At 36.7% G+C, this 23,839-nt stretch overlaps 3 protein-coding genes across 6 annotated transcripts in view; 1 reads left to right on the top strand and 2 right to left on the bottom strand.

Moving 5' to 3' along the window:
• LOC120431017 (clavesin-2-like) overlaps positions 1–23,839 on the bottom strand; it is a 292,456-nt gene that overhangs the window by 98,729 nt on the left and 169,888 nt on the right. The window lies entirely within an intron of this gene.
• Positions 1–23,839, bottom strand: part of LOC120431313 (protein Star) — a 236,535-nt gene that overhangs the window by 139,607 nt on the left and 73,089 nt on the right. The window lies entirely within an intron of this gene.
• Positions 2,996–23,839, top strand: part of LOC120431360 (zinc finger protein 271-like) — a 38,959-nt gene continuing 18,115 nt past the window's right edge. Inside the window, exons 1-2 of one of the 3 annotated variants that reach the window (XM_039596490.2) lie at positions 2,996–3,490; positions 3,578–3,790. The gene's annotated coding sequence lies outside the window, so the exon portion shown is untranslated. Of the gene's footprint in view, positions 3,791–23,839 lie in introns of all 3 variants that reach the window. The other 2 variants (XM_052708998.1, XM_039596489.2) reach the window with 2 other exon arrangements.

Genomic DNA, 23,839 nt, shown 5'->3' with positions numbered 1-23,839 from the left:
GGCCACTACTGCCAAAATGTCAAATTTCATGTCCAGTATCAAATACCATAAAGTTTGATACCCATATTGCCCCAACTCTTACGGTCCAGCAAATGTCCCCCCCATCGGAACATCCGCGGGGCCTCCGGCCACTCCGGATTGTGGCCACTACTGCCGAAATGTCAAATTTCATATCCAGTATCAAAATCCCTAAAGTTTGATACCCATATTGCCCCTACTCTTATGGTTCGGCAAATGTCCCCCCATCGGAACATCCGCGGGGCCTCCGGCCACTCCGGATTGTGGCCACTACTGCCGAAATGTCAAATTTTATATCCAGTATCAAAAACCATAAAGTTTGATACCCATATTGACCCAACTCTTACGGTCCAGCAAATGTCCCCCCATCGGAACATCCGCGGGGCCTCCGGCCACTCCGGATTGTGGCCACTACTGCCAAAATGTCAAATTTCATGTCCAGTATCAAAAACCATAAAGTTTGATACCCATATTGCCCCAACTCTTACGGTCCGGCAAATGTCCCCCCATCGGAACATCCGCGGGGCCTCCGGCCACTCCGGATTGTGGCCACTACTGCCAAAATGTCAAATTTCATGTCCAGTAGAAAAAACCATAAAGTTTGATACCCATATTGCCCCAACTCTTACGGTCCGGCAAATGTCCCCCCATCGGAACATCCGCGGGGCCTCCGGCCACTCCGGATTGTGGCCACTACTGCCAAAATGTCAAATTTCATGTCCAGTATCAAAAACCATAAAGTTTGATACCCATATTGACCCAACTCTTACGGTCCGGCAAATGTCCCCCCATCGGAACATCCGCGGGGCCTCCGGCCACTCCGGATTGTGGCCACTACTGCCAAAATGTCAAATTTCATGTCCAGTAGAAAAAACCATAAAGTTTGATACCCATATTGCCCCAACTCTTACGGTCCGGCAAATGTCCCCCCATCGGAACATCCCTGGGGCCTCCGGCCAATCCAGTCCAGGTGGTGGCCAGTTCCAATGATCGACTCCCGCGACTGGCATGTCTTAGCTGGTCCTTGCCTCCAAGCCATCTGCTCCCAGACCTCCAGGCCGTCTGCTACCGGGCCACCAGGCCATCTGCTTCTGATGTGTTCTCGTCGACGTCCAGCAATAGAATGAATTTTCGGGACCGACCGAGCCGAGTTTTGTTGGCTCGTCGACGATCCGAAAATTATGAGGTGGAGTGGGGGTGATTTTAGATACATCAATCTCACGTCTCTCGATTGACTGATTGGGAAACGTTCGTTCATCCAACCGGCGTGCACCAAAAAGAGGGGAAATTTGCCGAGAGGGGAATTCGTCACGTAACGTTTTCGCTTCGCGAAAATTTTGGATTGACACCACGTATAGAAACCTTAGGACAAAGTTCTTTGTCAAAAAAACAAAGTTTGTTGTCAATTGGTAAAAAAGAGTGGAAAAGCTTAGCTTTGAGAGATAAGAAATCAAAAGTTAGTAAAATCAAAATCAAATGATTGATATTAAATAGAGGAATCAGTGAAGATGATGATGATGTTCGTTTTCAGTTAATATTTACTGAAAACTGCACTACTGAAATCTTCAGTTAGTTTTTCGCTGAACATCAGTTAAAATTTGTATGGAGCTGTCAAAGTTTGCTGAAATTTCAGCAAGTTTTCATTTACTGAAAATTTCAGTAGTGCAGATTTCAGTAAATTTAACTGAATTCAGTAATAAGAAATTGGTGTGTAGTGTTGAGTCGTGTTTATATGTTGCTATTTCCGAGGCTATTTCTTTTGTCGCGGTGTTTTGTTACAATTTTTGGTCCTAAGCATGTTATAAAAGTTTACCAAAATTACAATAGTAATATTTCTGGTAATTCTTTAACCATTCCATTAAGTAAGGGCTCAAACCTCACTTGTTTGAAGAAAAGGGTGAAGATTGAAAACAATGGACAGGTGGTAGCTGAAATGGAAAGAAGAGAAACCCCGTTGTTCGATGCTTCAGGTACATCCACAGCAGTTGACTCAACATGCTGCGAATCAAAACAATACCGTCTACAATCACAAATTACTTCCCTTTCCAACATTGTCGCGCCCCTTTCTTTTAACCGTCTCGATTCTGACCCGTGGTGGTCAAAGGTTTACGAGCCGTTTCCACAGGCCACCAGCTAGGTCATCATGAAAACCAAGCCAACGTGGAGGTAACAAAATAGGACACTTGCAAGGAACCAGAGCTATACTGTTCTGATCAAGATAATTCGGATGATCTAACAGAACTACGGAAGTAGTTAGTTACGCTAGAGATCCTAAATAGGAAGACTGGTCGAAGTTAATTTGACGTACCCAAACAGACACGAGTTTGACGTATCCAAACGAGCGTTTGCCTTTACGCCCAGCTTCTTGTAATTAACATTTTTGGGCCAGGTTTTGCATAAATTATTTGATTTGACTTGATGATAATTTGAGCTAAGCATTTATACAATTCAAAACTTTTAGATTTAAGTACAACTTCTAGGTCAAGAAGAATGCCAGCTCTAATAATTTCCTCCACGTTAACAACAGGTGGTTGGCGAGGCCGCTCCCAGCCCGAACTCGCACGTGTCGTCGTCAATGATGTTGTTGCGTCTCACGTGTGCAGAGTTCGGAGAAGATTCGCCACAGTTCCGCAGAGCTCTGTTTTCTCTTTCTCGCAAAGTTGTTTATCATGCGACTCATACAACTAAGTTTGTCAAGCCAACATGTTTGGCAGGGACTTTGGTGAATCTTGAAATGAATTACAACAACATAATTTTTCAACGCTTTGAACCAAAATATCGTCGATGTAAATTAACTTTAATTATTTTTGAACGTTCTTTTCATTATTTTTTTTTACTTTAAAAGTAGTTGCACGTTTTTTACCCAAAATTGCGCTTGCACATGCTCAAATTTGCGCTACTATTTTTCACCCCACCTTTTGCGTCGTTTCTACCTTGCGCCGACGTCAAAACAAAAACACTTTGACGTTTCTCGCGTTCCATTTTCGCGGCCCTCGTTTCTCTCTCGCGCGCGGGTTGTGTTCTCGTTTCGCGACTCTTCGCCTTTTCGCGAGATAAAATTTTCAGGCCCTCGTCCGGTGCTGGCTTCAACTCCGCGTCGCAGACGTTTTCGGGAGTGCTCGCGGTGCGGACGCGAGTCTGGTTTTGTGGCCGTCTGGACATTTCATTCGCCGGAGGAAGACCTTGAGTGTGTTTGGTGTTTCGTTGGTCCTTGGACGGAAGAATTCGGGTCGTGTGCGTGAGTGAGTGACTGTGTGTTCCGAGGCCATCCGGAAGTGCGACCGCGACATACTTTGGGACGACGTCCCTTGGAAGTTGATTGATACGGAGAACAACCCGGAAGCGATTCTGAAGGAAAAGGTCGTTCAACCTTGAACGTCGGTGACCTGGAAGGATTAAACTAGAACGACGGAGAGTGGCCAATTGCTGCCTCCTCCTACCTGTTGTGACCTCGTCCGCGTCGCGTCGAAAGGTGTGTTCCATTTAGTGATTTCGTGCCAATTGGTACAGTGACCGAAATTAGCCGATTTAAGCTACGGGAGATCAATCCACCTAGCAGCAGTAACTCGAAACTAGGACCGCCGACCTGTGCGTTGTAGAATCTAGGTTCTGCCCGCCGCGTCCTCACCTCGAAGGTGGACCTTGGACGACGACGACGTGTAGTCATCAGGTTGGCTTCGTAACAATACTCGGCACAGCAAAGCAAGTCAGCAGCAGCAGCAGCCGCGACGCGACCCAATCAACGCGCGCGCGGGCCAGAAAAGAGGACAAGGTAAAAGCGCTCTCGAAATCAGCTCAATGCGCTCGCAACAACTCTCGGAGGCAGCATTCAGGCCTGCCTGCAGCTGGCCCCCATTTGGAGTACGAAGTAGTGTGGAGTTGTTGTTGTAGGGGTGGCATGTGCGCGGCTCCGCTGGACCCACTTTTTGCTACCTTCTGCCTTTTTCCCCTCCCGTCCCCGGGGCAAGTGGGCTGAGGACAGATTGAAACTTTTGTGCCAGGCCAGCACCTTTTTGGTTGGCTGCGCCAATTAGGATTAAGAACGATGACCCTAATGATGAGGGTGAAGCGGGGATTTAGGGGGGAATTAGAGCAACTATTAGTTGACTTTCAAGCTATTATAACAATAGTTTACTGCCGTTCTACGCATAATTGTCCCATGTTCAAAAAAGGGCAACTGAGAAAAACGCGATTGAAATTTTTTGATCGATTTCTGTGTTTCTACGCATAATTGTCCCGTGGGTCCCTATTCGCCCTATTCGTCCCAAATTACCCCGGTTAACATTGTATCGTCCTTATTTGTAATCCTCTTGCAGATAAACAGGTAAACAAAACGTAAAATTAAGCTTAAAAATGATAAAAAGTCAGAATCGTTCAAAAATGACATGGGACAATTATGCGTAGAACGGCAGTTTATTGGTCCAAAATGATCTCAAGAGGTATTTTTTTGAAGTATTGTTTCTGAAATGATTATAAATATTATTTCTTTATTACTTTTGCAATACAACCAATGCTACATGGGTTTCCTATGTAGATAGGACCATTTAAAAAAGTAAGCGAGATTTTTAATTTGATTGCTTATTTGTGATTAGACTATCTTTTAACAACTGACTTGTCACAAAATCGCACACTAGTGATAACATTTAGCCAAATCAGCATCATTTGCCCTAAAAATATTTAATAATTTAAGCTTCATTACTCATTTCTTTTGATAGGATTGTCTTTTAGGAACATCGAAAAAAGCTGTCAAATACCATTCTTAAAATATAGAAAGTGACAAATTTTCTAGGATTCTCCAATTCGCTAACTAAAATCAAGACTTTATTGCTCAAAACTTGTACTAGCCTAATTTCATTCATCCTCTATGTCCCTAATCACCCCTGTTAGCAGGTTATCTATATTATTTGTGAAAAAAATCTCACAACATGCTTTGTACCGATTCCATGGTGGCGCTAGTGTGGTTCAGGAACGCTTGGAAATACAAAAATGTTAGCTAAACCGCTGCATTGTGGATAAAATCCTTGTTCTATGTCCACAGAAGCTCCCCTGAAATGTTCAGCAAATTTGGTTCGGGTTTCGTCAAAGCTCTTTAGCATTTAAGTTGGCATGGGATTTGCATGGTGAATCTTATTTTTTTCATTTTCTAACAGCAAAAAAACTTCTATCGATCCAAAAATCCTGAAACCACACATATATATATAAAAAATAATATAGGTTTTTTTGGTTTGGCCATTGGCCACTCAAGTCGGGAAATCAGGAAAGTCGGAAGAAAAGTCTGAAACTCTAAAAAATCCGCAAAAAAAATCTATAAAAAGTTGAGAATTTGTGATTTTCTGTCATATTTTGTTAAATTTTCAGCTCAATAACACTCAATTTGTTTTGAACACCTAACAACAAATCTAGAGCAATTCTCTACAAAATACGACCTTTTTTAAAGAATTTCAATTTTTGTATTTTTTAATCCGGCTGAAACTTTTTTGGTGCCTTCGGTATGCCCAAAGAAGCCATTTTGCATCATTAGTTTGTCCATATAATATTCCACCCAAATTTGGCAGCTGTCCATACAAAAATGATGTATGAAAATTCTAAAATCTCTATCTTTAGAATGAATTTTTTGATTGATTTGGTGTCTTCGTTAAAGTTGTAGGTATTGATATGGACTACACTGAAAAAAATGATACACGGTAATTTTTTTAAATGATTTTTTATTTAACTTTTTGTCACTAAAACTTGATTTGCAAAAAAAAACTCTATTTTTATTTTTATTTTTTGATATGTTTTGGAGGACATCAAACGACAACTGTTAATTTCCAGGTTGTGCAAAAAATCTTTGAACGAGTTAGTTTTGAATTTTCAAAAAATCGAAATATTGGTCGCAACAATTTTTCAACTTAATTTTTCGATGTAAAATCAAGGTAACTTTTTTGAAAATAGTCGCAGTTTTTCATTTTTTAAATTAGTGCACATGTTTGCCAACTTTTGGAAAAAATATTTTTGAAAAGCTGAGAAAATTCTCTATATTTTTTTTAACTTTGTTGTAACGATCCTTAATTGCTGAGATATTGCCATGCAAAGGTTTAAAAACATGAAAATTGATGTTTTCCAAATCTCACCCAAACAACCCACCATTTTCTAACGTCGATATCTCAGCAACTAATGGTCCGATTAACAATGTTAAAACATGAAACATTCGTGTAATTTTCTGATCTCTTCGAAAAAAAAAATAATTTCAAAATTTTTAAATCAAGACAAACATTTCAAAAGGGCCAAAAATTCAATATTACGGCCTTTTGAAATATTAGAATTGGTTTAAAAAATTTGAAAATGTTTCATATTTTAACATCGTAAATCGGACCATTAGTTGCTGAGATATCGACATTAGAAAATAGACTTAGAAAACATCAATTTTCTTGTTTTTTAACCTTTGCATGGCAATATCTCAGCAACTAAGGGTCGTATCAACTAAGTCCGAAAAAGCAAAAATATTTTTTTTCAAAAGTGGGCTAACATTGGCACTCTTTTTTTTAATCAATTACTGAGACTATTTTGAAAAAAGTTACATAAAAATGGCTTTAACTTGAAAACGATGAACTTAATCAAAAATTCACTAAAGTACTTTTTGATCGCAATTTCCATTCTACATCGAAAAATGAAGTTGAAAAATTTTTGCGATCAATATTTCGATTTTTTTCAAAAAGTCATAACTCGGTCAAAGAATTTTTGCCCATTCTGAAAATTTATGAAAAGTTGGCATTTGATGTCCTCTAAAACATATCAAAAAAAATAAAAATAGTATTTATTGCAAATCAAGTTTTAGTGACAAAAAGTTAAATAAAAATCACCAATTTTTTTACCTTGTATCATTTTTTGTCAGTGTAGTCCATATCCATACCTACAACTTTGCTGAAGACACCAAATCGATCAAAAAATTCCTTCAAAAGATACAGATTTTTGAATTTTCATACATCATTTTTGCATAGAGATCTCCACGGTTTCTCTCACGAACACCATGATCCTGTGTTAGTATTTGTATTTAAAGTATTGTTTTGGTTTTGATCGCTTGTGATTGGCTGAATTTCAAGCAGCTGATTTTGTTTACAGTATTTTTACACAGACATAGGCAAATCGAGTAGACGAATTCGCCTATAAAAACCAGCTGTTTACCACGTGCTCGTGGTATAACATAGGACACAGCTGATTTTGATATCGTTTGCTGTACAGAGCACTCAAATATCAATCGCAAAACACTGGAAATTTCGCTGATTGGCCATGAAATAATGTCAATAGCCAAACACTTGAATTTTAAATGGTGTTGAAAAATAAAAGTACGTACAAGAGATTTATAGGTTCTCGCTTGCTAGTCGTGCACGCTACCACTGCGCCGGCCGGCCAGTTGAAGACGGGAGAGTTTTTTGTGCTATTGGTTCTTGCCTCGCTTCTAGCCTTCGATGAAAGTCGCGCAAAAATCAATCAGTGAAACACATTAAATTCATGTGGATAATCACGTTGACTTTGAATAGTGCCTGTTTTGGGTAGATCTTAAGATCAATTTCAAGTGTTTTGCTCATCACTTTGAACAGTTCAAGACGGTGGGACAAATTCATAAGCAAAACACTTGGAAAGCTTGAGACACCCGAATGGAAATAACGTGTTAAAAACTAAAAATAGTGGTTTAGATTTATGTTGAAACAAAAACCAATTAGATCTACGATGTGACTTTATTCAATCATTCAAGTGTTTGGGCACTTGAATAAAAAGTGTGGCATATTTTCAGTGTATGGACAGCTGCCAAATAAGGGAAATATGCCCATTTTAAGCCTAATAAGCGGTCGTGTTTGAATGATGCTGGATAATCTAGATTGTTCCTTGAAATTCACTAAAACCAAGTACACCAACGAGTAGAGCAACTTTTTGTGAACATTTCTGTTTATTTTCACTTTTATTAAAAGTTATGCTATTCATTTTACAAGCATTTTAAAAAAATATTTCAAAAATGCATTCTAATCAGTCGAGTGCATTGGGCCACGCCCATTTTTCTATTTTCAGCTTAGTTCTTTTTTTCTTCCAGCGCTCTTTTGGGTCTGCTTAGTGCTGCCAAAATTGATGAAATTTGAAGCGAACACTCACGAAAAGTAACATTTATAGCGAAAGTTTCCTGGCAGCACTTGCTCACTCCAACAGGCGCTGCACCAGCATGTTGGTGGTGTTGGTGACCACCCTTTGTTCTTTATTTGCCTTCGCTCCTCGCTCGGTTTTCTTCAGCCTTCGATTGGAATCGGTATTCAAAATTGAAACGGTAAACGGCTTGGCGCGTTTGTTTTTTTAATGGTGCTTGCTAATTTTTAACATGTTTCGGGATTATTTTTCAAGTGAGTGACTAGCTAATGTGCAAAAGAACACGTTGCCGGTAGTTGGTAGCAATTTTATATCTTAAGCGCTTTGAAATCTTTAGCGCAAGTGAAAAGATATTGATGGCTACTTTCGTTTAGCAGTTAACCTCTCATCTTGCGTGTGGATGTGTGTACCACCAAAATGATGAGAAATGGTCTCGCAAAATAGAAATTATGATCAAAAGTGTATTGATCTTTTTGGCCAGTACAGTCATCCCACATATTCGGAACGGTTTCCAGATAGGCTAATGTTCAAAAAAATCATAGCAAATCGATAGTTGAACTTAATGATTCGCTTTTACCTTCATTTGAAAGATTTTCTTGCGATCTTTCGAATGCTGTATCGAACATCTGGAAATTTTAACTTTTATATGAAGTTTTTGAAGAATTACTTTGACCCTTGAAATCCACAAATTCGGAACACTTTTTTCTTACGAATTTAAACAAACTTTGGATCTCTCCAGGTCTCCAGATGACTTCATACACTGCAACCAGTGAAACTATAATTATTAAGTCAAATGTAATTACAAAAGCCGACTCGGTCCTAACCAGGTCCCAGTACCGAAAAGGACCTAATAAAAATAATTTTATGAAAAAAAAACCAGTGAAACTCAAGCTTAGTGATGTTTTATCCATGGTCTGATAACTTTTTTGTGAAAATATCAGTTAAATTCAGGTGTTCTACAATTGTGGGAGGCACAATAACATCCCACAATAAGAGGGTGACGAGCGGGAATTCCCGGGAAAAAAATCCCGGGAAATCGACCATTTTTGGACCTCTCCATTCCCGGGAAATTCGGTCGAGACTCCCGGGAAATTTTGAACATATAAATATCAAAGCAAAATTATATAAACTAATCAGAAAAATATTTAAAGAATTCTGAATTGTTTCGAACATTGTATGTGAAATGTTCGATGTTCAAGTTCTTCTCTAATCTTCTTATTCAGAAAGTGTAAATTTTAAATTCCAATAATTATAACTGAAAGAAGCCAAAAAATGTGGTCCACAAATTTACCTTAAAGTATACTATTATTTTTTTTTATTTTATTTTTTTTTTAAAGGGGAAACCTTTTTTTTTTAGACCCTAAGTTAATTTGGCTGTTTAAGTCGTTATTTATCATATTGCAAAAATCTCGATACAGGGAAATTATATATTATTTGTAAACATGTTTAACTAAAATTTTGAGTCCCAAAAGGGGAAGGTGGGGCAAGACGACCATATGGGGCAAGAGGAACAATCGCTCGTACGGCCGTAATTTTTACAATTTTGATTATTTCCAGTATGAGGAATTGTTGCTAGCAATGCAATTAGCTGGTTCTACAATACATAACCGCCAAAACGACGTAAACGCCACGGGGCATGAGATTTAATGAAGGTTTTTTCAAAACCTTTGTTTTCTTATAATATTTGGAAAGTACAAAATAAGGCTTAGGGCTCGTTTTAAGGCTCATTTTATCAAAATGCTATTTTTCCTAGATCAGTAGTGTCCCTACCAATGACATGCAGTTATTACAAAGTATGATTTAACTTTTGGTTATTTTTGTTGAGGGCTTTTAAAAAATCTTGTTCAGGTGGGGCAAGTGTACCATATGGATTTTTTGTATGGAAAAAAATACGAATTGCTGCAACAATATATTTTATTGGGAAATAAATACATGAAAGTACTTAAAAACTGATAAACAATTGTTAAAAAAAAAATGTCCATACAAAATATAGTGATATTATGAAAATTTACTATTTATCGTCGAAGTAATTTTTTTTTCGTAAAAACGATAAAATTTAGAGTAAAATATAATAATTTAATCTAAAAATGGAAGAAACCTTTCAAATACATTCTAATCTGATGTATCTAAGTGATAACAGTTCGATTGTTAGCAAATTAACATGATTTTTCATGCATTGTTCCTCTTGCCCCAACGGGTTGTTCGTCTTGCCCCACTAGTTGAGTAGAACGAACGAAAAATCAAAAATTTTAAAATCATTTTTTTTCATTAAAAAACAGGATTTTTTAAAAACTTTTTCTAACAAAGTCTTAGTCAAGACCTAGAATAAGATGATTATAATAAAATCCGACAGATTTTTTAACTTTTTAAGGGGTTATAACGAGCATTTCCTTAGCTTGTTACACTTGCCCCACTTTCCCCTATTTGCAGATTCAGAAAAAAAAATCACAAGGTACATATAGTTCCTCCAAATAATAAGGATACTTAAAATAACGTTTCATAGAATAAGTATGAAAACATTGTAAGTAATTTCATTAAAAAAAAAAAACAAATTTATTGCTTTTCCTTTTAAATTATTGCCACTATTGGTATAGTAAAAAACACTCCCGGGTCCCGGGAATTCCCGGGAAATGACCAAATTCAACTCTCGATTCCCGGGAAATTGAAAATCTCGAGAATCGTCACCCTCTACCCACAATCATGGAACAGGCAATTTGGAGGCAGTGTTTTGCTGCTCAGTATAAAATAGTCTTGAAATGAAATTTTTAGTTCAAAAAGTGCTACTTTAACTAGTGAAATAGCAAGAGAATGTCCAAATAAAGGTCCTAAAAATAGTAGGGTCGAGAGAAAAGCTGCATTTGGCATGCTATTGACAAATTATCACAAAAGTGTTCTGATTTTGTGGGTCATGCCCTTAAAAACCGCTTTTAATAAGGTTTAAATTTAAGCTAATACAAAAACTAACAAATTTGACAGATTAACTTGTATGTATCATCACTACTTGAGATATGGATTCCAAAAAAAAACCGCAATTATTTTTTAACTAGCCTCTGTAATCGATCACCAATGTTACCCATTGCTTATTAAATTTAACAAACGATATCTCCTTAAGCGAATGGAGGAAAGAGAGAGAGAGTGCGACTCTAGATAAAACGAGAAAGGCTCGTCTCGAGAAATTGGAGTGAAAGTTGACATCTTTCCCCCACCAGCACCACCACCATGCATCGTCAGCAGCACCAAGAGAGCTTGCTTGCTTGCTTACTTTTTTTTGTTTTTAGGGACACGGGGCCAATTATTGGGGTCTCGTGCCCTTCGGGGGCCCAGCAGCAGTTTATTGGGCCGGTTTTCTGTGCCTTCTTTCTTTCACCACCATCAGAGCTTTTGAGCTGACTGTGCTGTCTGTGCTGTGTACGTTTGCCCCCTCGAGCAGAAGAAGGGGGTCACGAACGAACCAGCCACCAGCGAATGGCCATTGCATCTGAGGCAGTTTCGCGGTTGATTCACTTTTTTTGGGGGGAAACTACATCGAAATTAGGTACTCTCAAATGTATTGAAATTGAAGCCGCATATTGGCATTTGAATCGACCAAAAGTTTGTATTTGAGAAAAGTATTCAGCATCCCTCACAGGTGGATTAATCCGCGACTTTTTTTTCCCTACCGATTTCGTCTGGGGCTTTCACGCTGTTTATTTGCATTCAAAGCCCCAAGAAGAACTCGACTGAGAGAAAGAGCGAGTCACGATGCCACGAGGTCCGGATGTCTGCTGGCCGGCCGCTAGAGAGAAGGTCAATGATCTGCACTGCATGTGGCAGCCAGCCTCAACGCGGAGTCGACGAGAGATAAGCTACAAAAAAGAGGCCAAAACGTCAACAAAAATGATTCTCAAGGTGCATCATCAAAGCCGACTATGATGACGACGACGTGTGGCCCCCAATTCCCGCCCCGACTCCCTCGAAGTAGGTCGGGGACACTTGGCAGCCCATTTTACACCTCGTTGGTGGTGGCTGGCGCGTTCACTTCTTCAAGCTTTGACCCAATAACCGCGCTCCGAGTCTCGGTGTGTGTGTGTCAATGTCACTCATTTTTATTATAGTTTTGAAATGGTTTTGGCCTTTCGAGTCCAAGGACCGTCGTCGTCGTCTTCACGTGCCGTACTAGTTTTTTTCCCTTTAGGGGGCATCATTTTCAGCCATTTCTGGTTGAGTTGGGGGCTTGGCGAACTTTGGCGAACTCTCTTTCGTCTCCTGCCCGAAGTACACAATCGATGTCGAGATGGTCGATGTGTGTGGGATGTGGAGGGAGAAATGCCGAACAAACGATTGATCTATCGGCGGCAGTGATCTCCTTTCAGTCAGGCAGAGAGATGCAGACTGTGTCACACTTTCTTTTTCACAGACGTTTCGTCGTTCGGTTCCGTTTTTGTCAGGATTTATAACTTTCTGGGTCATGAATGGGGTCTGGGAGATTTAACCTTTTTTAAAACGTTTATTTTTGTAATTACTACTCAAACTGTTGTTAAAGATTTTTGCAGTTTTAGTTCAATAATTTATTTTTAGTAACTTTTGTTGTACCAACATTTTGGCTACCATCTTCCCTGGGCCTTGTAAAGTCAAGGGGCATGATTTGATCCTAGTGCATTAGTTAAAATTTGGGTATACATTGTTTATAAGCACTATGGACTAGGGTGGGTACGGATTTTAAAAAGTTCTCAGATCAAGTTCTGGTGTGGTTCCCCTTGAAGGGCATACCCATAGAGACTCTCACGAAAAATTTCAGCTCATTTGGTTGAAAACTGGCTTGTCTCAAGCGAGTTCAAGTTTACAGGGAATTTACTATGGGAAATTTTGAATTTTCGTTCATTCGCTCCTACAGGCCTGGGGAAAACATGTAGAAACTTCTAGGATGGCCAGAAATGAGCGGAATCGTCTGGAGAACAACTTTCCCTAAGAGACCAGGTCGATTCGTTCAACCCCCATCGAGCTCAACGGCTATACATCCGGGGTTTTCGGAACCAACGGTTTTCCCCAGAAAAGCATCAAATTTTCCTTAGCATGCTATGAATGCTTGATGAACACCGCGACGCCACATGTAAAACATCTACCAGGTGATTGTAAAATTTGCACTATAACATTTTTTTGTCTTATTTGGAGGTTTACAATACAGCTAAATAGTATCAGGATCACCATAAATTTTAATTCTATGGTTCAAAAAGTAATAAAAAGTATTTTTTATAGGCAATGCTAGTCCACGTGGTAACGTTTTGACATGTGGCGTCGCGGTGTTCATCAAGCATTCATAGCATGCTAAGGAAAATTTGATGCTTTTCTGGGGAAAACCGTTGGTTCCGAAAACCCCGGATGTATTGCCGTTGAGCTCGATGGGGGTTGAACGAATCGACTTGGTCTCTTAGGGAAAGTTGTTCTCCAGACGATTTCGCTCATTTCTAGCCATCCTAGAAGTTTCAACATATTTTCCCCAGGCCTGTAGGAGCGAATGAACGAAAATTCAAAATTTCCCATAGTAATTTCCATGTAAACTTGAACTCGCTTGAGACAAGCCAGTTTTCAACCAAATGAGCTGAAATTTGGCGTGAGAGTCCCTATGGGTATGTCCTTCAAGGAAAACCACACCAGAACTTGATCTGAGAACCTTTCAAAATCCGTACCCACCCTACTATGGACACCACTTCATGCTACGAGAACTCGCTTTGTCGCAGCACCAGGGCTTAAGCGTTGACCGATAAGCTGTCTTCGTGAACTAGGTAGTTCTCCGATAGTGAAAATATCACAATTGCACAAGACACCGCTGCTTCTGTGACTTTTTCACTATCACAATGTGGGATTTAGGTGGGACTTTAGGATAGTACAATTGATTTGTTGCTTAGCATTAGCATTTAAAATATATCTGTATGCTTTCCAAATCTATTTGATGATAAATTTAGTTGCAATCGTTAAGTTAGAGTAATGCTGTCATTAAACTTTGATTGATGTAGAATACTAGGCATTCGTTTATGTCAAATTGTTCATAGAGTCTCGATCAATCAATAATGTAATGATATCGGACAAAATTCGTTGATCTGTTGAACTAACGGTTTTCGGATTATGGTTGTATCGACCATTGTTGCGAATCGAGGAACTACGGATCTTTTGACGTAAATGGTAATTTCTTTTTCAAATCGCGATTTCTATCCTATTTGTATATCAGTTCACAATTTTTATTGTTTTTTGATAGAAGTAGTATTGCAACAGATAAAGGAACGTTTAGTTTTGAACATTAAGTTTAGAGGATTTTAGATTAAAATTTATATTTTCAATCCAAAGTAGTTAGCAAATGAATATTTGGACTTAAATGAATAATTGAATAAGTTGGACTTATGAATAACACACAACTGTACATTTATTCTAGAGTCAGATCCATACAGCGTCAGTGTTTATTTGGTCGAAGTGTACTAATTCATTGGCAGATCTGATTCTAGTTGTAATGTACGACAAGACTACTGACGGACGTGACAGGACGAGGGCCCAGTTTAGAGGTTTCAACATCAACGATGTGCGGCTGGACCACCCTCCCAAAAAAAAAAAAAAAACAACATTTTGGCTACCATCTTGGATTTAAAAATTCTAAATCATTTAAGAGTAGTTATAGGGGTCATAATAATGCTTAACAATAAAAAAGACAGCGAAAAAATCGAAATTTTGCCAAGGCCTTGGTATAATCGAGTCTGGACTATAAGAAAACCCTAACGTCTTTTGTTTTTTTTTTCTTTTCCAATTTTGAATATTCTAAATTTATTTTTTTAATCACAAATTAGAGGTTGTAGATATCAACCTGGGTGCAGAATAGTGGTCCGCAAAGCGGCCTCAATTTAGAACTGTCAAAGCGGAACCAAGAAGTGGCAAGTATTGTAATCGGTCTATAATTTATTTTGTCAAGAATTAAAAAGTCGAGAGCGTCGAGTTTTTGAGGTATTCGAAGTCAACAAATTTTAAGAAGAGTGTTAAAATTGAGATTGTTAGACGACGTCAGAGACGAATATACCGTTTTGTGGTAGAATTTACGTCAATAATTTCAAAATTAAGCATGAACTTGAAATAATTTTTTTGACTAAGCTTAAATTTCAGACTTTAAAAACCGTTAACACTCTACCGCCCAATTTTTTTTCGATTTTTTTTATTTTTCCCGTGTTTAGGAGGTCATTTTGAGCAACTTTTTTTTCTACGAAAAACTTAACGTCTCCTATTTTATGTTATGTTGTATGTTATGTCCACATCATTTTCCATACAAATTTGGCAGCTGTCCATACAAAAACGATGTATGAAAATTCAAAAATCTGTATCTTTTGAAGGAATTTTTTGATCGATTTGGTGTCTTCGGCAATGTTGTAGGTATGGATATGGACTACACTGAAAAAAATGATACACGGTAAATAAATTGGTAATTTTTTATTTAACTTTTTGTCACTAAAACTTGAGGACATAAAATGCCAACTTTTCAGAAATTTCCAGGTTGTGCAAAACATCTTTGACCGAGTTATGATTTTTTAAATCAATACTGATTTAAAAAAAAATCGAAATATCGGTCGCGAAAATTTTTCAACTTCATTTTTCATTCAAATATTCAATATAACACCCTTTTAAAATGTTAGTCTCGGTTTAAAAATTTTGATTTTTTTTTCGAAGAGATCAGAAAGTTTTACGAATGTTTCATATTTTAACATTGTAAACCGGACCATTAGTTGCTGAGATATCGACATTAGAAAACGGTGGGTTGTTTGGGTGAGACTTAGAAAACATCAATTTTCCTGTTTTTTAACACTTGCATGGCAATATCTCAGTAACTAAGGGTCGTATTAACAAAGTTCAAAACCGCAAAATATGGAGAATTTTCTCAGCTTTTCAAAAATATTTTTTTGAAGGGTGGGCAAACATGTGCACCAATTTAAAAAAAATGAAAAAATGCGACTATTTTCAAAAAAGTTACCTAAAAATGGCTATAACTTAAAAATGGTGCACTTTATCAAAATTTCACCGAAGTACTTTTTGATTGCAAATTTGATTTAACATTGAAAAATGAAGTTGAAAATTTTTTGCGACCAATATTTCCAGGGTTGTTACGGACGGCGCGGATGGCGCGAATCGCGCGGATCTGGCGCGGATTTGCTGGCTAATTTTGCTCAGGCGCGGATTTCGCGCGGATAGCAGTTTTGATAAACAAAATAATTGCGAACGATAGAATTTCTTTCAATTCACAAAGGAAAATATAATAAGGAATTAAATAATTTCAATCTTTTTCATTGTGTGCAAAAACATCAATTTCTAAAAAGTTTTTAATGAAGAAAATTTTCTTCTGAAAATTATTGATTTTATTTGTTAATACGAAACATCGAAATAATCTTCAAGGAGCGATTTTTTAAAATGTATTGAGATTTGTTTTATAAATTTAACATAACATTACATCTCATTATTTTTAAAACATCTGCTGAATAATTCATATTAATAACAATTTTATTAAAATCAAAATAACAAAATTCGAAAAATACAGAATTTCAAAAATTTGAAGCTATGAAACTTTTAGATTTTCTAAGTTTTATAAAAAAATTCTGTTGCCACCCTGATTCAGGTAGAATTTATTCTACTCCCAATTATCACAACATGACGAAATTCACTTAGCAATCTGATAAAATCTCCGTCAAAAAGCGAAATGTAACGTCAACATAAAAAAAATAAGAAATCTGGAATTCAACAATTTGAAATTTCAGAATTTACATATTCAAATAATAAAAAAAATAGAATTCATAATTTGAAAAAACCTAAAAAATACGAATTATTTAATTGAAAAATTACGAAAATTAAGGGCCTCGTGGCGCGGTGGTTAGCGGCTTCGGCTGCCGATCCCTAAGTTGCTATGGGGCTGCGGGTTCGATTCCCGCCTTATCCTTCTGTAGCTTTTCGTTCAATGTTTGTCTCATTTAATATTAGTGTTCAGTCTGCAAAGACGGTGTGATTGTCTTTAAATAATTAACCTTCCCTTGGTATTAAAAAAAAATCACACATAAGGTATTGGGGTCCTTTTCGACCCCAAACTTTAAAAAATCGTCAAAAATCCAGTTTTTGACCGATTCCGGTTCTTTTGGTCACAAACGAAAGCTTAGAACGTCCCCTTTCCGAAACCGACCTGGAAAACCGGATTTGGTCACTGTGGCCACCGGGAATCGGCTACAACCGAAAAAGGACCTTTTTGAGACACCAACTTTGACGACCTGTATCTCCGGCAAATTTCAACCAATCAGGATGCTCCGGGTTGCATTCGACAGGTATTTACCTGTACTTTGACCACAAATATTAATATCAGGGCCAGGTGACCTACCGGTTCCGGAAATCCGGAACATCCGAAAAGTTCATGTGTTCCTGTTTTTCACATATATGTGATACCAATACTCTCATGATAGTTGAAATTGATCCATAAAACTTACTTAAAACACAATACACGATTGCCAGAACCACTCTGGAGTGTTAGTGGCCACTTCCGGGTAACCTGGAACCGGTTCCCGGGTACCCGATGAACGGCCAACTTGACTTTTTTGGTGAAAACCTATCATGTTGCACATCAAACTCCATGAAATTGAAAGATATGTCCATATTTGGTAATGCCGTTGTTCGCTGAGCCATCCTGGCCAATCTGGAACCGGTTACCGGTGGCCCCTTGGGGACACTTCCGGAATATGAGAGAAACCCTATCATCCGACATATCAAACTTCATGAAATTGAAAGATATGTCAATTTACGGTCATGCCGTTGTTCGCTGACCCATTCTGGCCAATCTGGAGCCGGTTACCGGTGGCCCCTTGGGGACACTTCCGGAATATGAGAGAAACCCTATCATCCGACATATCAAACTTCATGAAATTGAAAGATATGTCAATTTACGGTCATGCCGTTGTTCGCTGACCCATTCTGGCCAATCTGGAGCCGGTTACCGGTGGCCCATTGGGGACATTTCCGGAAAATGAGAGAAACCCTATCATCCGACATATCAAACTTCATGAAATTGAAAGATATGTCAATTTACGGTCATGCCGTTGTTCGCTGACCCATTCTGGCCAATCTGGAGCCGGTTACCGGTGGCCCCTTGGGGACACTTCCGGAATATGAGAGAAACCCTATCATCCGACATATCAAACTTCATGAAATTGAAAGATATGTCAATCTACGCTCATGCTGTTGTTTGCTGACTTATCCTGGCCAATTTGGAACCGGTTACCGGTGGCCCTTTGCCCCTTGGGGACACTCTCGGAATATGAGAGAAACCCATCATCCGACATATCAAACTTCATGAAATTGAAAGATATGTCAATTTACGGTCATGCCGTTGTTCGCTAACCCATTCTGGCCATCATGGAACCGGTTACCTGTGGCCCCTTATGGACACTTCCGGAATATGAGAAAAAACCTATCAAAAATCATGAAATTGAAAGATATGTCAATCTACGGCCATGCTGTTGTTTGCTGACACATCCTGGCCAATTTGGAACCGGTTACCAGTGGCCCCTTGGGGACACTTCTGGAATATGAAAGTTACCCTACCATCAGACATATCAAACTTCATGAAATTGAAAACTACGTCAATCTACGGTCATGCAATTGTTCGCTGACCTTTGGTTGAAAAAAAGCAAAGCAATCCACTTTAACGACCCCCGGGTCTTTTGTGGGCTCTGTTGCAAGTTTCTGCTCATTTCTAGGCGTCCGAAGGTTATGTGTGGTGAGTCACCCAAAACCTCTTTTACGCAAATGGACCGACGTTTTACTTCCCCATCCGATAGAAGGCCAGGAGGATAAGGCGGGAATCGAACCCGCGCCTCATAGCAACTTAGGGATCGGCAGCCGAAGCCGCTAACCACCGCGCCACGAGGCCCCGAGGTCCTTTGGTTGACATATCCATGAATTTCATGAAGTTTGATTCGTCGGATAATAGGGTTTCTCTCATATTCCGGGAGTGTCCCCAAGGGGCCACCGGAAACCTGTTCCAGAATTGCCAGAATGCATAAGCAAAGAATGGCATGACCGTAACTTGACATATCTATCAATTTCATAAAGTTTGATATGTCGGATGATAGGGTTTCTCTCATATTCCGGGATTGTCCCCAAGGGGCCACCGGGAACCATTTCCAAAATGGATCAGCGAACAACGGCATGGCCGTAGATTGACATGTCTTTCAATTTCATAAAGTTTGATATGTCGGATGATAGGGTTTCTCTCATATTCCGAGAGTGTCCCTAAGGGGCCACTGGTAACCGGTTCCAGTTTGGCCAGAATGGGTCAGCGAACAACAGCATGACCGTAGATTGATATATCTTTCAATTTCATGAAGTTTGATATGTCGGATGATAGGGTTTCTCTCATATTCCGAGAGTGTCCCTAAGGGGCCACCGGTAACCGGTTCCAGATTGGCCAGAATGGGTCAGCGAACAACAGCATGACCGTAAATTGACATATCTTTCAATTTTATGAAGTTTGATATGTCGGATGATAGGGTTTCTCTCATATTCCGGAAGTGTCCCCAAGGGGCCACCGGTAACCGGTTCCAGATTGGCCAGAATGGGTCAGCGAACAACAGCATGACCGTAAATTGACATATCTTTCAATTTTATGAAGTTTGATATGTCGGATGATAGGGTTTCTCTCATATTCCGGAAGTGTCCCCAAGGGGCCACCGGTAACCGGTTCCAGATTGGCCAGAATGGGTCAGCGAACAACAGCATGACCGTAGATTGATATATCTTTCAATTTCATGAAGTTTGATATGTCGGATGATAGGGTTTCTCTCATATTCCGGAAGTGTCCCCAAGGGGCCACCGGTAACCGGCTCCAGATTGGCCAGAATGGGTCAGCGAACAACGGCATGACCGTAAATTGACATTTCTTTCAATTCCATGAAGTTTGATATGTCGGATGATAGGGTTTCTCTCATATTCCGGAAGTGTCCCCAAGGGGCCACCGGTAACCGGTTCCAGATTGGCCAGGATGGCTCAGCGAACAACGGCATTACCAAATATGGACATATCTTTCAATTTCATGGAGTTTGATGTGCAACATGATAGGTTTTCACCAAAAAAGTCAAGTTGGCCGTTCATCGGGTACCCGGGAACCGGTTCCAGGTTACCCGGAAGTGGCCACTAACACTCCAGAGTGGTTCTGGCAATCGTGTATTGTGTTTTAAGTAAGTTTTATGGATCAATTTCAACTATCATGAGAGTATTGGTATCACATATATGTGAAAAACAGTAAAACATGAACTTTTCGGATGTTCCGGATTTCCGGAACCGGTAGGTCACCTGGCCCTGATATTAATATTTGTGGTCAAAGTACAGGTAAATACCTGTCGAATGCAACCCGGAGCATCCTGATTGGTTGAAATTTGCCGGAGATACAGGTCGTCAAAGTTGGTGTCTCAAAAAGGTCCTTTTTCGGTTGTAGCCGATTCCCGGTGGCCACAGTGACCAAATCCGGTTTTCCAGGTCGGTTTCGGAAAGGGGACGTTCTAAGCTTTCGTTTGTGACCAAAAGAACCGGAATCGGTCAAAAACTGGATTTTTGATGATTTTTTAAAGTTTGGGGTCGAAAAGGACCCCAATACCTTTAAAGTAACTTTTTTTATGGACGCTCCCCTAGGGGTCGTCCAAGGTTTGTTTGTTTTGTGAAATGTGTATTTATACTATAAATTTAATGTCAGAAAATTTCAAGGCTTTAGCATGTATATAGCAAAAGTTATGGCAAATTAAATTTTCAAAAAGGCCGAAAAGGACCCCAATACCGTAGGAAGGTTAAATAATTAAATAATTAAATAATTAAATAATTAAATAATTAAATAATTAAATAATTAAATAATTAAATAATTAAATTATTAAATTATTAAATTATTAAATTATTAAATTATTAAATTATTAAATTATTAAATTATTAAATTATTAAATTATTAAATTATTAAATTATTAAATTATTAAATTATTAAATTATTAAATTGTTAAATTATTAAATTATTAAATTATTAAATTATTAAATTATTAAATTATTAAATTATTAAATTATTAAATTATTAAATTATTAAATTATTAAATTATTAAATTATTAAATTATTAAATTATTAAATTATTAAATTATTAAATTATTAAATTATTAAATTATTAAATTATTAAATTATTAAATTATTAAATTATTAAATTATTAAATTATTAAATTATTAAATTATTAAATTATTAAATTATTAAATTATTAAATTATTAAATTATTAAATTATTAAATTATTAAATTATTAAATTATTAAATTATTAAATTATTTAATTATTTAATTATTTAATTATTAAATTATTAAATTATTAAATTATTAAATGATTAAATTATTAAATTATTAAATTATTAAATTATTAAATTATTAAATTATTAAATAATTTAATAATTAAATAATTGAATAATTAAATAATTAAATTATTAAATTATTAAATTATTAAATTATTAAATTATTAAATTATTAAATTATTAAATTATTAAATTATTAAATTATTAAATTATTAAATTATTAAATTATTAAATTATTAAATTATTAAATTATTAAATTATTAAATTATTAAATTATTAAATTATTAAATTATTAATATAATAAAATTATTAAATTATTTAATTATTAAATTATTAAATTATAAATTTTTTAAATTATTAAATTATTAATTTATTTAATTATTTAATTATTTAATTATTTAATTATTTAATTATTTAATTATTTAATTATTTAATTATTTAATTATTTAATTATTTAATTATTTAATTATTTAATTATTTAATTATTTAATTATTTAATTATTTAATTATTTAATTTTTTAATTATTTAATAATTTAATTATTTTTTTATTTTTTTATTTAATAAATTATTACATTATTTAGTTATTAAATTGTGAAATTATTAAATTATAAATTTAATCAATTATAAAATTATTGAATTTTATTTTTTTGCCATTTTCTTAGTTCGGATTATTTTCAGAGTCATATTTTAGTTTGGAGAAATTTAGAGAAGAAAATAATAGTAATTTTGTGTTTCATTTTTCCAGATTAAAATTTTGGCGAGAATTATCAAGTACAAAATTGCTAGATTTTATAATTTGGTGATTTATTTTATCGTTTTAAATTTTTGAATTTTTTTTTCTCGAATTTGTTTTCAAGGCAACGATATTTTAAATGCTACAAAAAATGCTAATATTGTTTCAGATATGCCAAAAAAGGTTCAACTTGGTGCACTGGTGCAGGTGGGATATGAATCCACATCTGATCAACGGTACTGATCCAAATGCTTTCTGTATTATTCTTTTTTCGTTTGAAATTTCATTCATTATATTACTCTCTTCTATGTTTGTCACGATTTTTTTTATATGGCGCGGATTTCGCGCGGATTGGGTTTTGGGGTCGGCGCGGATCTGTCGCGGATTTTTTTTCGACTTTTCCGTAACAACCCTGTTTCGATTTTTTGAAAAAAAAATAGTATTGATTTAAAAAATCATAACTCGGTTAAAGATTTTTTGCACAACCTGGAAATTTCTGAAAAGTTGGCATTTGATGTCCTCAAAAACATATCAAAAAATAAAAAAAAAATAAAAATAGTTTGTTTTTGCAAATCAAGTTTTAGTGACAAAAAGTTAAATAAAAAATGACCAATTTTTTACCGTGTATCATTTTTTTTCAGTGTAGTCCATATCCATACCTACTACTTTGCCGAAGACACGAAATCGATCAAAAAATGCCTTCAAAAGATACAGATTTTTGAATTTTCATACATCGTTTTTGTATGGACAGCTGCCAAATTTGTATGGAAAATTATATGGACAAACAAATGATGCAAAATGGCTTTTTCGGGCATACCGAAGGCACCAAAAAAGTTTCAGCTGGATTAAAAAATACAAAAAAAAAATCGAATGACCTATTCTATTTTAATCAGCATATATCTTGTGAAGTTTATGTTTCTTTTTGGTACATCCACAGTTGGGAAGCGCCATCCGAGAGAATAAAGAACATGATCACCCAGATTGACGAGAGCGTTGTTCTCATGGGTTCATTTTCAAAACAGCTCATCAACCAAAAAAAATGTGCCGATATCGAGACTCGAACCCAAGACCTTTGACTAACCGAACCGCGCCTTTGACGTATCGGCCAACAAAGTTAGATGACTATGCGATGGTCATTTTGGCAATATAAGCCACTCAATTGGATGAACTGTGTAAATAAACAAATGAATACAATTTCGTGGTGGTTCACCCGCGAGAGGTTTATTCTTCCATTTAATTTTGGTAGAGCTATTCACTCGGCTTTCTACTGTGGGTGTAGTATTTGGCCTATTCTACCACCTCATATCATTACATTTCTCCTATCTAAAAAGTTCATCACCTTTAAAAAAATAGCTCTAGAATTTTTGTATGACATTTTGCAGAAATTGTTTTTCCATTTTTTAGTAAATTTATTTTAACATATTAATATTTGTGGATTAACGTCTTCAATATTGCCACAAATTTAAAATTTAAATAACTTGTTTTCGACATAAATAAAACCAAAGTAATAGACAGGATATAAAAGTTTCTCTCACAAACCACAAAATTCAAGTTTTCATACAGTCAGAACTTTCATAATCCATCTGGCTTCATTAAGATATTCCACGCCTCACACCCGG

Source organism: Culex pipiens, chromosome 2 (assembly GCF_016801865.2).
Source record: "Culex pipiens pallens isolate TS chromosome 2, TS_CPP_V2, whole genome shotgun sequence".
NCBI lineage: Eukaryota > Metazoa > Arthropoda > Insecta > Diptera > Culicidae > Culex > Culex pipiens.
This window is presented reverse-complemented; position numbering and strand designations above follow the sequence as displayed.